The sequence below is a fragment of the Rhinolophus sinicus genome, chromosome 18 (assembly GCF_057876585.1).
Source record: "Rhinolophus sinicus isolate RSI-liver-muscle chromosome 18, RSI-T2T, whole genome shotgun sequence".
Lineage (NCBI taxonomy): Eukaryota > Metazoa > Chordata > Mammalia > Chiroptera > Rhinolophidae > Rhinolophus > Rhinolophus sinicus.
This window is the reverse complement of record NC_142518.1, coordinates 26,220,954-26,237,589: the sequence shown is the minus strand read 5'-3', so window position 1 is coordinate 26,237,589 and position 16,636 is coordinate 26,220,954. Positions and strand designations below refer to the sequence as shown.

General features: G+C 40.5%; 1 pseudogene; it reads right to left on the bottom strand.

The window, feature by feature from the left end:
* Positions 1 to 1,606: 1,606 nt before the first annotated feature.
* LOC109435275 (melanoma-associated antigen B16 pseudogene) lies at positions 1,607 to 2,631 on the bottom strand (annotated as a pseudogene).
* Between the last annotated feature and the right edge of the window lie 14,005 nt (positions 2,632 to 16,636).

Genomic DNA, 16,636 nt, shown 5'->3' with positions numbered 1-16,636 from the left:
TGCTCCTAGACTCTCCAATTCTGTGGGTGATTACTGAGTCTTGTTTATCCTAGTACTTTGGAAAGTACTAGCACAATACTTTCCAAAGAGCAGATGCTGAATTAACGTCTTGGGAATGAATGAGTCAGTGTACATGAAGTCTTATTAAGATTTATTTCTCATATTTTCTTAAATAGGCTAAGCAAATGCATGTACAAAGTGTGATCAAACAATATAGTGAATATTTAAATAAAAAATTATTACAGTAAAAGACACATTGCCATTAGTTCCCCTCAAAACACTCCCCCTTGCTTCGAAGACACTTATCCCATCGTTCTTGTCACTTTCTGAAGCAGTTCTGGAAGTCCTCTTTCGTGAGTGTCTTTAGTTGCGCTGTAATGGCTGCTTCGATGTCCTGAATCATTTTGACTTTGGGAAAGAGCCAGAAGTCTCATGGTGCCAGATCCAGTGAATAAGGTGGATGAGGACACACTGTAATGTTTTTATTTGACAGAAATTGCCGTACCAGAAGTGTTGTGTGACACGGAGCTTTTCCATTTTGATTAACAAATATGGTGAATGCTGCAGCCAAGTGCCATCCAACGGAAAAGCAGGGATCTTCAATAGGGGAAGCAGCGCATTGAACCTTAATAACAGTGTGTGTGATAAGTTTCAACTTGTTCAGTGCGGTCAATTGGGTGTGACCTACAGTTGAGAGGTGTGTTTTAAAATGTGCCCTAAATCATCCTCCATCATGACAACACTCCATGTCACATATTGCTTCTGGTATATGGCAATTTCTGTCAAATAAAAACATTACAGTGTGTCCTCATCCACCTTATTCACTGAATGTGGCACTGTGTGACTTCTGGCTCTTCCCCAAAGTCAAAATCGTTCAGGACATCGAGACAGCCATGACAGCACAACTAAAGACATTCACGAAAGAGGACTTCCAGAACTGCTTCAGAAAGTTGCAAGAACAATGGGATAAGTGTGTTCGAAGCAAGGAGGTGTGTTTTGAGGGGGACTGATGACAATGTGTCTTTTAGTGTAATAATTTTTTTGTATTTAAACATTCACTTTTTTTTTTATCATACCTCATATATGTCATTTAATTTTACAGAATGGCCGATTGAAAAGGATATGGGAAGCCAAGAACTGACCATCTTTTAGGGTTTTTTTTATTGATCCCAACTATTTTACTGTTGAGTTCTTTGACAATTCCAAGGTAATGCCTATCTGAATGTCATGTTACCTTTTCCAGAAGACAAAATAAGTTTGTCAGTGTCACTTATTTTCAGAGCACAAAGTAAGTTTGTCAGTGTCAGTGTAGTGTGAAACACAATGCAAGCAAAACTTGTGTTCTTAAGTTTCATAAACAGCAATTAATGTATGATCAATGTCATTCATAAACTTACATTCTGAAGCATAATAAAATGTTATATTTAAAGGAAGAGCATTTAAAAACTAACTCCCCCCCCAAAAAGAAAAATCCAAGTCACCCATATAGAATAGGCCCACACAGATGTTATACAGTGTTTTCCCTTTATCCCCCTCCAGCCTTCCACTATTTGAAACGTTGACTTCCTTCATGAAAAACAAAGTGAGGAATCTGCCTCAGACTTCACTAAGGGTGGGAGGAGCTACTGGATGTGGCACTGGACCTTGCACTGGCCAGGGCAGCAGTGCCAGCCAGCCCTGGCTGCAGCTCTAGCCTTCTCTGCTTCATTTCTCAAAGCCTTCTCAAACAGGGGTGGGAAGCAAGTGGGCTGAGACTGACTGATCTTGGTCAAAAACTCCAGCACTTTCATCTTGGTGGTCTCAGCGTGGGCTCTTGGGCCCCACAGGTATTCATGACGTGGAGGATCACTGTTGGGTACCTGCTGGTACTCCAGGTATTTCCAAATTTTTGATGGTGTGCTTACTTCTAAACATGAAGTTCTCCCTCCAAGACTATAAGTCTATCATATTCAGCACTTCCCAGATCTCCTCCTCAGTGGCGTGATTGCCCTTCACGAAGATCACTCCCAGAATAAATACCAGGAGGCTGGTCTTGGGTGCGCCCTCTTCACCACTCAGCCTTGGATCATAGGTGAGGCCTAGTTTGTTGACGAGGGCATAGCAGTGGCTGCTGCAGTCCACGTCCTCCACCTCAACGCCAAAGACCAGCTCCATGTGCTCAGAGGCTTTCCTGAGGATCTCAGGGAAGGCATCCCTGTCCTCTTTGATAACAATATCCATCATGTCTGCCTTTTTGGTTTTGAGCGCATTCATTTTATATTCGTACAGTAGGAACTCCACCAGCAAAGTCGCCTTCTCATCTAAAGCGTTTAAGGACAAGTTCTCAGTGTCTGGCAGGTACTTTGAAGAAGCTGAACTATTCTTTCCTTGTCTACCAGAAAGCTTATTTGATTTCTTTGATGAGGTGACTCTGACGACAGTATTAGATGAGTAGGCACTCTGAGGACTCTGTGGAATACTGGCTGTCCCAGCAGCTACAGTCTCCTTTGAATCGCCAGACACTAGAGGATGACAGGAGAGATGGGCCTCCTCCAGAGCCTTGGAGACCTGTGCAACCTCTAGGCCCTGGGTCTCATTGTGGTCATGGTGCTGTTTCTGTGTGCAATGTGGAATCTTCTGATGCTGAGACATTCTCATTCTTGGTGGTGGTAGCAGGAGGGTAGATGATAGAGGACCTAGGGAGAAAGGGAGGATGTGAGTAGCCTCATCTGGTAAACTGTGATGAGCAGTGCCCCTACCCATCTTTTCCTGAGGGCAATGCTCTACAGCCTCACAGGTCTCCTGTCTTGACCTGTAAGAAGGTGAAAGAGGAAGTGAGAAGGGACTTCAGGGTGCAGTCAGCCAACCCAAGCCAAGGTTACCCAGAACTGATAACAGCAGGTGGAGTCAGGCTCTGTGTGATTGCTTCTGTTTGGGGGTGGGTGTCTTTGATCAGCATCCTCACTGTGACCCCAGGAAGTATCTGGGGCTCTTCTCTCAGAGGCCTTAATCTCCTTGAGACACTTGAGTTAAAAAGAAGCCAGGGAGTACCTCAGACTGACAGCTCTTCTCAGCCTCTCAGCCAGGAAAGTCACAGGAGTGACAGATACTGAGGAAAAGGAAGTGAGGGGGCCCCTCATTTAGCCATACCTGCCTGGGCTGCCCAGAGATGATGGAGGATGACAGATGTCTGTTGGGGTTCTTTTGTTCTGATGTGTGTGGTCCCCTCAATCCTCACTCAGGGTCATGACTTTGACCTGGATAGAGACTGAGACACCTCTCTCTGCTAACTTAAGACAACAGCCCTCAGGTTCCTAAAGCCAGTCAGAAAGCACCAAAGTCTGGCAACTATTTCAGGGCCTATTGGTCTGACAACAGGGAAAGGGCTCTGTGAGGCCCTTACTGTTCTAGAGTATGTGATACCCCCAGTCCCCACTTAGCATCTTCCTTTGATTCTTGTCAGGGCCTGGGATTCCTCTCTCTGCTTACCTGAGGCTGCACCTCTCAAACTAATGTTCTCACCATCCTCATACTTCCCAGGCAGAAGTCAGGGGAAGTCACTTCTGTCCACCCCTTCTCCTCTGGGGGTTGACAACAGAGTGCTAAGCGGCCTTCTCAATTCTGGGAGACAGAGCTCCTCAGTCCTCAGTCAGCATCTTACCTTGACTCTTGGCTGGGTCTGGGACTCCTCCCTCTGCTCACCTGAGGCAGCAATCCTCTGAATGTGCCTCACCTCCCTGAAAACCAGAGGGTAGAAGTCAGAGGCAACTCAATCTGACAGCTGTTCCAGGACCTCCAAGAGCTGCCAACAGGGACCGGACCTTATCTAGGGTTTCCCTCTATTGTGAGGTGGGTGGTCCTGTTAGTCTCCACTCAGAGTCTTATGCTGAGAGTTGGCAGGGCCTGCCATTCCTCCCTCTGCTGAACTGAGGCCTGCTCCCTGAGAACAAAGTACTCACCACCCTGAGATTCTCCAGGAAGACTCAGTGGATGTCAATCCCAGCTACTCTGCCCAGCACCTCCTACGGGTGACAAGAAGGGTGGGAGTCTGCAGCGCTCCTCCCAGTGTGGAGTGGATGTTCCCTAAATATTCACTCAGCACCTTACCTTGACTCTGGTAGAGGCTGAGACTCCTCCTTCTGCCGACTGGAAGCTGCGCCCCTCAGGCCAAGGCCTTTACCTCTCTGAGATTCTTAAGCAAAAGTCGAGGGAAGTGACTTCCAACTATGCCCCCACCCTGTTCACCCAGGGCTGACAGCAGAGGTCTGAGGAGCCCCTCCATTCTGGAGAAGTGGTCTGTCCGTCCTCACCGGCATCTTACCTTGTGTCCTGGAAGGGTCTGGGGTTCCTCATTCTGCCCACCTGAGGCGGTAATCCTCGGAACGGAGTAAAGTCCCATCCCTTTTATTGTCTCCTTGCAAACTCAATGTGGAAGTCAGGGAACAACTCAGTCAGGGGGTTCCTAAGGCTGGAGCAGAGGCTGGGCTTTTCACTGTGGAATCCCCTCTATTCTGTGGTGGTGATATAATTTCCCTATTCAGTATCTTACCTTGAAACTCTGCTTACTGTGGCCACGCCCCTCAGACCGAGGCCCTCAACCACCCTCAGATTCCTCAGGTCCAAGTCGGTGGTAACACTTAAGTCTGATAGTTATTCCAGGGGCTCCCCGAGACAACAAAAGGGACGGGACTTTACTCCGTGGGGCTCCCTCTATTCTGGGATTATTGATTCCCTCATTCAGTGACCTCACCTTGGTACTTGAACAGTGTGAGGTCGCCTCCTTCTGCCGAACGAGGCCGCGTCTTTCAGTACAGGCCTTCACCAACGATACTCCGAAAGCAGGAGTTAGGGGAGGTCCCTTCCTCTCCTACTCCCCGTCCCCTCCTCCCCCAACTTTCTATGGTGACCAGGTCTTACCAGGCCAACAGCAGGAGGAAGGTTCTGTGGGGCTCCATACATTATAGGGTATTTAACCCCATTCAGGGTCTTCACCTGGAATCCTGGCATGGCCGAGGATTCCTCCCTCCACAGAACTGAGTTTGTGACCGGTATACCAAGGCCCTCTCTACTGTCAGACTCCCACGAGGCGGGAGTCAGGGATCCTCCATCTGAGAGTTATCCTGGAGCTTCTCACTGCCAACAATGATGGTGGAACTCTAGGAACTCCCTCCATTCTAGAATCCAGGGTGTCATCAGTCCCCACTCAGTGTCTTACCTGGGCCTTACAAGACCTCTGCTAACCTGAAACAGGCGCACCTTCTTGACTCAAAGTCCTCACCACCCACCTTTAGACTTCTGGGGCCAAAGTCAGGGCATGCCACTTCTAGCAACCTCTGCCAGGAGTTTCCAGGGGTTGACAGCAGGGGCGAGGCTCTGCGGGAGTCCCTCTCTCCTAAGTGAAGCGATTGTCGCAGTCCTCACTTAGGGTCTATACCTGGGCTTGTCTTTTTTATTAATTACTTCCTAGGCAATGCCACCTCATTGCCAATCTATATGCATTTGCCCCACTGTGACTCTCATAGAGATCGAGTCCAAGTTCTAGGTTACATGCTAGGTGGTGAAGCTGCAGCACAATGCATAAACACACACACACCTTCCCATTGGGTCCTTTGGCCAGCCAGTTGGGCACCTTCTGTTCTAAAACTTTATACAGGGAAGAGCTTTGTACACACACATTGTTAAGAGTCTTGCCACTCCTATTGGAAACACTGCATCACTTCATATAATCATGAAGTGGAGGAATTCTAACAGCCAGCATCCACCCACTAGGTTAATGTGTGCCACCTAACTTCTAATCATTGGAGAAATAATTGAAATAATAAAGCAGAACAGACCTCAGAAATTGTCATTTTATGGATGAGGAGCCTGGAGCGTAGGGAGGTGTTGAAGTGTTTTGCAAGTGATTTGTTACCGATCAGAGTTAAAATACTAAAGTTGTGCTCTATAATTATGTTCTCACTGAAAACATTTCAAATAATAGAGTCAAAACAAAATCCTCTCTCACCTTTTCAATCCGCTCTGTCACCTGCATCACCATATAACCTTATTATGAGGTAATTTTGTATTGATATAATTTTGCCTCTGATTTATATAAATCAAATTTATGTAAATTACATAAATATAATACTAAGGTACATATTTTTTCCTATTTGCTTTTCCCTCCAATTAATAATCTATCTTGAAAAGTGTTTCATATCAATCTTCAGAGTGGCCCGTAAGTTCGAAAAACAGGTAATGTTATTTTATTATTATTTGCAAATTGAAGATGTCCTTAATGTCATTTTGTATATTGTCTATATTTCTAGACTGTACAAGCAGTCTATATAGATCTGCCATTCTTTTATTTAAAAAGTAAAATATTTGGCTACTTCTATAATTGAAACTCACACATATTTGTCTTTAAATATTTTCATGAATGGAAAGAGTGTTGAGATATATAATTAGTGTGCTAGGTATTGCTCTCTCCCTGGGTTATGAGAAATGTGAGAAACAAATAAATTAAAAGATAGCGTACTCTTATACTATAACTTTCTGTCTTTTATAGACTTACCTCTTCATTTCCATTTCTTGATCTGCAAGGTCAATCCAAAGCTTTATTGATCACAGTGATGAAATAGTAGTGTATTGTGAAGCATATGCAAAACATGATGACCTAATCCTGGCATCCAATGGCCCAAAGGCTCTAACACATGGTCCAGTAAGGAGTTTTTCATTTGCTTTTTGAGAGCTTATGATTTTATTTCTATGCTGTCTTTGGGTAACACGGAGTCATCACCTAATACATCTTGTTATGGAATAATTTTAAAACCCTTTAGATTTATTTTGTTTATTTACATTCCTTTTCTGAGACATGGAGATGAGAGTAAGACAAAATCCACCTTCTGTGCTTTTATTTCATTCCTTTTATCCACTCTCATGTACTATATTATTAGCATAAAATAGATTTAATTCCTTTCCTTCTTACATGTTTCAGGGTTTGAAGACAGAGATTATTCATGGACTACATGGAATTAATGCCATCTAGAATTTTAATGCTTCCTTCTTCATTTTTTTCCCAGTATTTGAGTCAATGTTATGACTCCTTTAAAGCAAAAGTATTTTAAAATGGGTAAAATTCTGAATTATACTGTTTAATATGATGTGTTTTAATAGCATATTAAATACTTAAGATTGACAATGACCATGTTGTACATTAAGTCAAAAACCGGAAATAGAAATATTTTTTCTTTAAATGTAACAAGTGGATTTCTGATCACAGCTGTTTTAATGTGTTCATTGTTCCATAAGACTTGACAATTGTTATTGGAAAACTGCTCTATTGAGAAAAGTAAATTAAAGCATTAAATTATTTTCTCTTGGTTGCTGAGATTAAGATAAAATATCAAAGTGTAGATACTTTCATATAGTCTATTGTTTAAACAGTCCATGATTGTTTTGTGTCATAAAATGGCCTGGTACATACTATATTTAATATGTACATGCCACCTGGATAAATAACACTCATCTTTCAAAGGAAAAAGCTGATATCCAAATAGATTAAATGACTTGGTCAAGGTCACTAAATAAATTATACACACAGATTTGACTGATCAAATAATCATTTCAAATGATTAATTTTAATTCTATATTCATAATGCAATCTGAAAGTTTCATTAAAAAATATTCCCATGATCTTGTGGTTAAAATCTAGATGAACTCACAGTGAGATATATGATATATGATATGATATATATAATTTATATCATAATAAGATGTCTTAAATCAGGGTCTCCAAGGAGATCCAGAAAGAAAATTTACATGGTAGTGATTTATTAAAGAACTATGCCCAGGATGAAACCAGTAAGAAAGTGAAAGCAGCATGATAGAAAAGAAAAAGCAGCCTAGGCAAGATGCAATTTTAGCTAAGGTCATAGCCTGATCCTATGGGGGGCTCTGGAGCATAAGTTAACCCCAGAGTTTGCCTTACCTTGGGACAAAAGAACTGGGATTTTAGAGTCCTACACCAGTCAGTCATTGGCTATGTGTCAGTCTGGGATTGTGGGGTGGTGGGGGAGTGAGGCATGGGGGCTCCAAGACATTTATGACTGTTCAGGCAAGGAGACTCCAGTGTTCAAGAGCAATCCTTTCAAGGTCAAAGGTACAAGCATTTAGTAGCATAATATGCAGAAACTAGGAGATGAGCACAAAGAGTTAGGAAAAGGAATCTGAGAGGATCATGACTAGATACAACAGTACCTGCAACTTGGTATTGTGGGGAAAACACTGGACTTTAGAGACAGAGAACTACATGTTCAAGTTATGGCCTTGCTAATCAAGCATAACCTTGGGCAAGTTACTTGGAAAATCTCTTATGCAGATATTTGTGAATAAACTCTTTTCAGTTTTATTCCCAAACTCTAGCAAAATGCCTGGCACATTGTTGGCATTAAGGAAACGAGTGTTGAATAAGTGAAATCACTAAACCTATTTTCATGTAGCTCTAGTGGGATTCATCTTGTTAGGTTTTACCATTATTGTTGTTTGTTGCTTTTTTATTTTTCTCCCTTTTCATTGCACACAACTGCATAGTTTTAATTTACGTCTTACTGAAACATTGACTATCTCTACCCCATGATTGACTAGGATTAATTTCCACATCTTAAAATGGTGATATATGTATGCATGTATATATATATATCACATTTATTTATTTATATTGAGGGGACTTACCATCAAGTTTGCCACTCGTCAAGGAGCCTAAGGTTTTTACCTGCTCTAATCAGCCAGATCCTAGGAAGCAGATTTGAACCCTTCCCCATAAAGGTATTAAGAACAAAAAATTAAAAGTATGTTTGATTAGCTAATTATTCTTAAGATAATCGGTATGGATCTACCAGGTCAGACTTAAGTGGAGAAGCCATGAAAAATGAAGTAGAGATTATGAACTTATTGTTCACTGCCTGAAAAGATGAGGGAAATTTTAACTTACATTCGCTCAGGGAGGCCACAGAAAAGTTTATTATAAAATACACTGTTATTAGGTTGCTCAAAAGTCTACTTTTATTTCATTGTTTTTTATACCTCACAAGTCATTAGTTTCTCATTAGATATTGATGGCTCCAAGATAGTGCTTCTCAAACCTATTCAGTGACCCTAGTAGGGAAATCCACAACCTCCTATGTCCAGAAATGCACAAAAAGAAGAAACATTTATGGAGACTGTGCTTGTGTCTGGTGTAGTGATGAAGACTGTCTTATTTTACTTCTCATTGAATCCTCAATGCAACCCTATGAGTTAGGGGCTACAATCATCCTGCTTTCACAAATAGAGAGATTCAAGTTAAGAGAGGTTAAGTAACTTAACCATGGGCATGTAGCTAGGAAAAGGCAAAATCAGGATTCACACCCAGGTGATCTGAAGCTGGAGACTCAACTCCAGCTTCCAAAAGGGAGAAAAAAGTTTGAAAGTCTATATTAGAACTCAAGGTTCTCTTTGGGGGAGCCCAGCCTACTTTAAAACCTGGAAAGATGAAAATACAGAGGGAAGGCTCTGCTCCTCAAATTAACACAACCTGCATTCCCAAGCAGACAAATCAGAAAATTCTTTATTCTCCATAATTTTCTCAAGATAGCCTACTAATCTATTCTTTAGTCCTAACTCCAGGGAACACAACCGCTTACTTCTGAAATACCATCACAAGTGTTTGCACAATGAAAACACTGGACAGCTCCAGTGGGACCCTTTAGACACAAAAGAAGAGTGAACTTAATCTGAATGAATCATTATCATTAGAGGACTGAGGTTCTTAGAGTAAAGCTAAAGATTTTAAGAAAGCTTTGCACTTACTTTTAAAAACACAGATTTTAACAATTCCATTTTAGCAGATAAGTTCCTTTTCAACAAAAATAAAACACTAGACAAGTCCTAATTTTGTCCTTTTCACTAACAAAGAAAATTTAAAACAATGCCACTGCCTATAGTACGGGTGCATAATGATTGAAAGAGGAACTCCATGAAATCATGAAGGAAACATCACCAAGTGCAGGGAGGGCAAAGAAGTGAGCAGAGCAACAGCCAACAGTGAGAGGTTGTTGGGTTCACAAAAGAGGCACACATGTAAATTCTCAAATCCAACCTAGGTCTCTGTGGACCAAATTAGAGGTAAAACTGGCTCAGAACTAGCATTAGGAAAGGCTTACTCTTCATTGGGGAACTCTTTACTGCATCCAAAATGCCAGGAATATACTAGGAAGGAGCATAAATCTTGCACAAAGCAGACCTTCACATTGCAAGTGCTAATCAGAGCCAAGTAGGAAGATTTTTTTTCTATCTAAGTACTAATTATGGTGATCCTGGGGGGAAATGGGTTTGGGGTAAACACCACCTGCACTGGCAGCTTAGAGAATGAGACAGGAATCTGGCATCTGAACCCCATGATGTATGTTGCATTATGAGTAGAATCTGTGGATTACGTCTGTCCCAAGACTGTGGTTCTTTATTGCTAAGAACTGTTATGGACAGACCAATGATAGATGGAAAAAATTCACTCATTTATCTAAGCTGGGCCCCAAACCACCCTGTGCTGTATATATATCATGCCACAATTAAGTTAGTTGAGGCAATATAATTCCTAATGCTCCGAGTATAATGCCTGACATTCGCATTCCCAGTTTTTCTCTACCATCCTTGCTCTGGACACGAAAACGGCATAAAAGCAGGTGGGGTAGGAGTCAAGGTGGAAATTGATAGCATCAGGTACCTTGCTTTCTGTTCTCATACATACAAAACTGAGAAGAGGAAACATTCTTTTCACGGACCTGCTGGGGTGACTGTGCAGGAGAATTCTGCTAGTCCCGGCAACAAGTTACATGAGTAGTGAAAGGAATAGAACAGAAAGCCATATTTCCTACTGAAATTTATGTTGGAAAATTGTTGCTGCCAGGACCGTGGGTTATACTGAGACATTTTCTGAGCTTCCTCTGAGTGTTTGAACAAGACCAGCTTTGCAAAGTCAGAGAGCCGTAGAATTGCTCTTCTATTTCCTTGGTTGGGAGCAATTAATCATGGTTGGATGCCGCCTACGAATATTTTTCTTTGAGACAGGTAGGAAAGTTGGAAAGGAAGTCAGGAAGAGTGATCCATTCCAAATACATCTTTATTTATTTTACATTCAGTGCAGGATGTTTTTGTTTTACTAGTACACGTCCAAAAGAGGGCTGAAATGTCTGAGGCAAAACAGGTTTATTACACTACAGTCCTGTGGTCCCAATCACACCCTCTTGCTAATTCAGGGGTGTCATTAGTACATTCTTCTCCCAATAGTAATAGGACAGGCATTTTACTTTCACTAGAAAGACATAAGCGTTCCCAGATCTCTGCAATCCATAGATCTGTGCCGAGGTATCTGGTTACATTTGCCTTTCTCAACTAATATTTTACACAGTCTAGCTGCAGTTCTGCTTAGAAATTTCAACAAGAGAAGATTTCACGGAAACTTGTCCCAGTGCGCTTGAAATACCTTCCAATAAAAGTAGTATGTTACTTTGTTGTTGTTATTATTAATGGGTGGATCACTGCTGAAAGGAGAAAGCATAGGGCCTGAACACAGGTATAAAGTCCACTTCTTCAGCTTGAGCTTCTATTATACATTACGTTCTACATTATTACCTTATACTTTAATTAATCTATGTCTGCTGGCTCAGGCAGCCTGATTCCCCACTGGGCCCTGACAATTCATCAAAGATAGAACAAATAAAAATAAATACATAAAAAGTCAGGAGAGCAGAGATCTTGTATCAAAACCTTGTAATAGGAATTTAACAAAAAAATTACAGAGGGCTTGGAGATGCTTAAAATAAAAGGTATTGCAAATAATACTGATAAAAATCCAGAATTATCAGTCAATCAAGCTATGTAACTGGCCCTGCATAATTTTGGAGGGCCTCCAAAAATCCCAGAATTATGACCTTTCAGAATAAAAGGCAATTCAGTCTAATTGCTTTATTTTACAGATGAAGAAACTGAGACCCGCAGAAGTTAAATGACCTGCAGATTAGCGTGTAACCCAGTAGGTAACAGCAAGGATCTGTCCTGCCATTTCCTACCAGTGTGACTTTGGCAAGTACATAGCCTTTCTAAGATCCAAGGTACTTACATGTGAAATGGGGCTAGAATAGTAAGTATTCCATAATAATTCGCAGAATGCCTCTAAAATGTTTAGCAAAGTGCCTGACATATTAAGTACTATAAGTATCATTATTAGAGTGGGGACTAATATCTGGCATTACAATGATTTAGAATTTGGAATAATGAATAGGAGGACTGTACTTCATATATTGCTTAAGTCGAAGAAAATTTTAGATCATGTTTATGATCAGCCTTTAAACTTGCACGTAGTCGAGACAGCCAAGCAGAATATTTTCCCTAATATTTGGCTCAAAGACTAATGTCTTTTTGCTAAAAGCCTTCTACTATAGCGACACTGAGGAAAATTCCCCCAACGGATATAATACATATTTAGAAGAAATGAAACATGTTTCCCTGTAAATTCATAAAAAAAATTCACTTTGGAAAATTCAGATATACTTAGGGATTTCAATCCCCTACCTAAAAAGCAAATAAGCCCAATAAAACAAATGAAAGAATAATAATAAAGGCTTCAAATATTAGTGTTTTATGGTGTTGAAGAGTCCTTTGTTGTGATATTACATGGCCCTCAAAAACCTAGGCACATGCTGAGATTTATACACAGTGAAGTCCTTACCAAATAAGAAGAGATATTATGTAGCTTTGTCTTACTTAAGTTTTTCTGCTTCCTGTAAGTCTTCTCCCAGTTGTTATTCTATTTTGAAACCCAAATGATGGCTCATAGGGTAAAGGGGTAATATTTTAAATCAACCAACCAAATTGCATTCACACCCATTCTAATTCTGAATTGCATTGTTTCTGTAGTCTTTTCAGAAAAGACATAAGAAAACCCACTGTGTCATTCCACTTCTCTCATGCAAATGGAGAAGAGCCTGGGCTCTCTTGGATGGAGGCAAACTTGTACCTTAGTTGGGTGGTTACCAGAAGCCAGGTCAGTGGTGAGTGGCCCCAAGGCTATGGGGTGTCATAATGGAGCCATGGATGTCAGTATGCTGAAATTAGAGCACAACCCAGGGCACTCAAATGCTGCAAGAACCTTAATCCACTTTGAAACTGTAAAGAGGGTTCTGGACCATGTGTTGGAATAGCAGGCAATATTATCTGATCCAGCCTTGCATTTGGAAAGGAGGTAGATGTTATTAGACTAATTATCTCATAATGTAATTTGAGGTGTTTTTTTCCTGGTTAGAACCCCCCAAAATAAAAGATTTGTTTATGCCCACTCTCACATGCATCTACTCACCTTATTTGGTTTTTTCCTAACTTGAAGTTAGACTTGCCCCACTGAGGAGTATACTTCATACCCTGCAACACATAAGTAACCAGCGGGAGCTGCTTTATGGAGGATGCTACCTTAGTGCTCATGGTTTCTCTATAAAAAGATTGAGAATTCAAACCCTTCCCATTATGATCACTGTTCATTTTACTAATAATCTATTTCATGGTCTATGTCACGGTCCATAATATCATGAAAATTATTTAGATATTTCTATTCTCTCATATAAAATGACACATTTTGTTTTCTATATAATTAATCCTGAGTGAATTATTTCCAATAGCCAGTTATAAAAATTACAAATACCGCAGTCAACCCTCACGCAGTGAATAGTATACTCTGTCTGAAAATGTAATTAGATGCATCAGATAAACTAAGTCCCAAGGAAGGCACATTTGCTTTTCATTTAATTTCCCAAATGTGAGACCACAGAATGGATCATAAAGTTGTTATGCCCATTATTATCAATGGCATTATTCAGGATGAAATAAATACTTGAAGCATTTTTATGCTATTGCTTTTTATTTTTCCTGACACAATGATTTTAGAGTAACTATGTAAACTGAAACCCATAAATCATATATGTTTGAGAAAAAATAAATTGGGAAAAGACCGGATATCATTGAATTTCAAAGGCTGATTCTTTATGAAGGAAGGTTTTTGTTAAGGGGAACTGTATTACATTATGGAACCCATCAAACTGGCATTTATTCGGTGGTCCCTAGAGACTTTCTGCTTGCATCAAATGGGAGATCGACTTGGTCCTTCGCCTCAGGGCCAAGTTGTGCTACAGGTTGAACTCCAAGTTGTCTCATTACATGATTAATGATATCTGCAATAAGAGTGATGCACGGTTAAGTTTGTGGTGCCTCTACATAAATAGGTTCGTTGTTAAAAGTTATAAATTATAAGGGACAGAATGCTCTTTTAGGCAACCAGGAAATCACTTTTCCTGGTGGGCTTTTAATAATACTGAATTTATCAAAAGTTGACACTTCTAGTATTATTTCCTCTGGGCTACAAAAGAAGAAAAAAGCCTTTAACTGTTTATCCACAATATCCAGGATATCTTTTTAAGAAGAAGAGAAGGATGAAGGGGTGATATGAACACCACCAAATTGATGATTCCCAGAATATATCACATTCCTTCACCGAATTGCTTTACGTGAAGCATCAAGGATGAACGTAAGGACTTCAAATGCCAAGGTGACTCCTGTGATGAAACCGTGCGCTTGAAGATGGAAGATAAACTGAAAGGTCATGGGCAGTACCCGGATAAGCTTTAGGAAACTGATTCCCATTTCCAGTCCATGCTTGGGAGATTCCTTCATCCTGGTGGGAAGGTGATTTTGAGGGGTATTTTGCTAAGTGGGAGTTTTTGCATAGGTAACTTGATTGATTCTTAAAATTGATCACCTATTAGAATGTGTTTTAAGCCACTTAAAAAAAAAAAAAAAAACTACTAATGCATTGCCAGACTTCAATAGCTAATTTTAAGTGTACAATTCAGTGGCATTAAGTACAGTAACCATGTTGTGCATCTACCACCATTATCTATTTCCAAAACTATTTCATCACCCTAAACAAAAACTCTGTACCCATTAAGCAATAACTCCCAACTCCCCACTCCCCCTCTCCCCAGCCCCTCGTGATCTCTAATCTACTTTCTGTCTCTTTGCATTTGTCTATTCTGGATATTTCCTATAAGTGCTATCATACAATATTTGTCATTTTGTGTCTGGATTATTTCACTTAGCCTCATGTTTTCAAGGTTCATCCATGCTGTAGCATGTGTCAGAACTTCACGTCTTTTGTTGATTGAATAATTTTTCATTGCAAGGATATATCACATTTTGTTTATCCACATCTGTTGATGGACTTGGGTTGCTTATAACTTTAGATATGATAAAGGCAAAATAAAATAGGAAATATATATATATATATATATATATATATATATATATATATATATATATAAAATAAAATACTCTTAAGTGGCTCGTCTGTCAGTCTTCTAGTAATATAATGCTTAGCTTTCCATGGCTGAGTTTATTTTAATGTATTATATTTAACACACAAGATATAAAATTCAGACCACTTATGGGAGTACTTTCAAAATATATCCAGAATCTGATGAATTTTTTTATTACTTTATTGAGGTATAATCGACATGTAAAAGCTGTACCTATTTAATGTATACAAGTTAATAAATTTGGGCAAATATACACTTATGAAATCATCAACACAATTTATGCCACAAACACACTTCTAACACAACCAGCAAATTCTCAGTCACTCTCCCAGATTACTAAGGTAGCCTCCCCCAATCTTCTCTCTGATCCTCTCTTGCTGCCCTACGGTCTGGCCTTAACAAAGCAGCTGGAATGATCCTCTTGAAGTATAGTGGATTATTTCACTTCACATACAATAATGCCAATGGTTCCACGTTTCTCTGAGAGTAAAAGCTCAAACTTTTAAAATATTTAACGAGAACCTATACAGTCGGGTCTCTTTCTAACCTCATTTCCTAATTTCCTGCTACTCTCCTGTCTGCTCACTTTGGTCAAGCTGTACTGTCCTCTTCCAACACTCCCGGTGAGTTCCTGCATCAGAGATTTGGCACTGGCTGTTCCTTTTGCCTGAAACACTTTTCCTTGAGGTATCTGTGTGACTCATTTTACCCTCTTCTTGGCAGGGATGCTGCCAATCAGTGTGAAGGTTGTGCTCTCTACCAGGGAACCTGGATGCAAGGTTAAGTAGATGCAGAACCCTTGCCCTCGGGTATGCCTTTGCACTTGTGGGCCAGTGCAGACCTTGCTTGTCAGTAAGATGCATTCTGACGAGCTTCAGAAGTCCTGGTTTTCCTTACTGTGTTAAACACACACACACACACACACACACACACACGAGATCTGACAATTAAGTTCGCGAACTCATCCTAGAAAAAGTGCTACATGCCTCATTGCTGAATATCACTACGGTCACCTTTGAAGTACTCCGCTTGGGAAGCTATGTACTGATGCCAGTGCCTGGTCCACCCTTCAGAGCAATTTTGGAGCTCTTTTTCTAGAATGGCCATCAGAGCTGTCATCGTATTACCCTTGATGTCCTGAATGTCATCAAGATGTCTTCCTTTCAATATTTCCTTTATCTTCGGGTAAAGAAAGAAGTCATTGGAGGCCAGATCAGCTGAGTAGGGAGGGTGTTCTAATGCAGTTCTTTGTTTACTGGCTAAAAACTCCCTCACAGACAGTG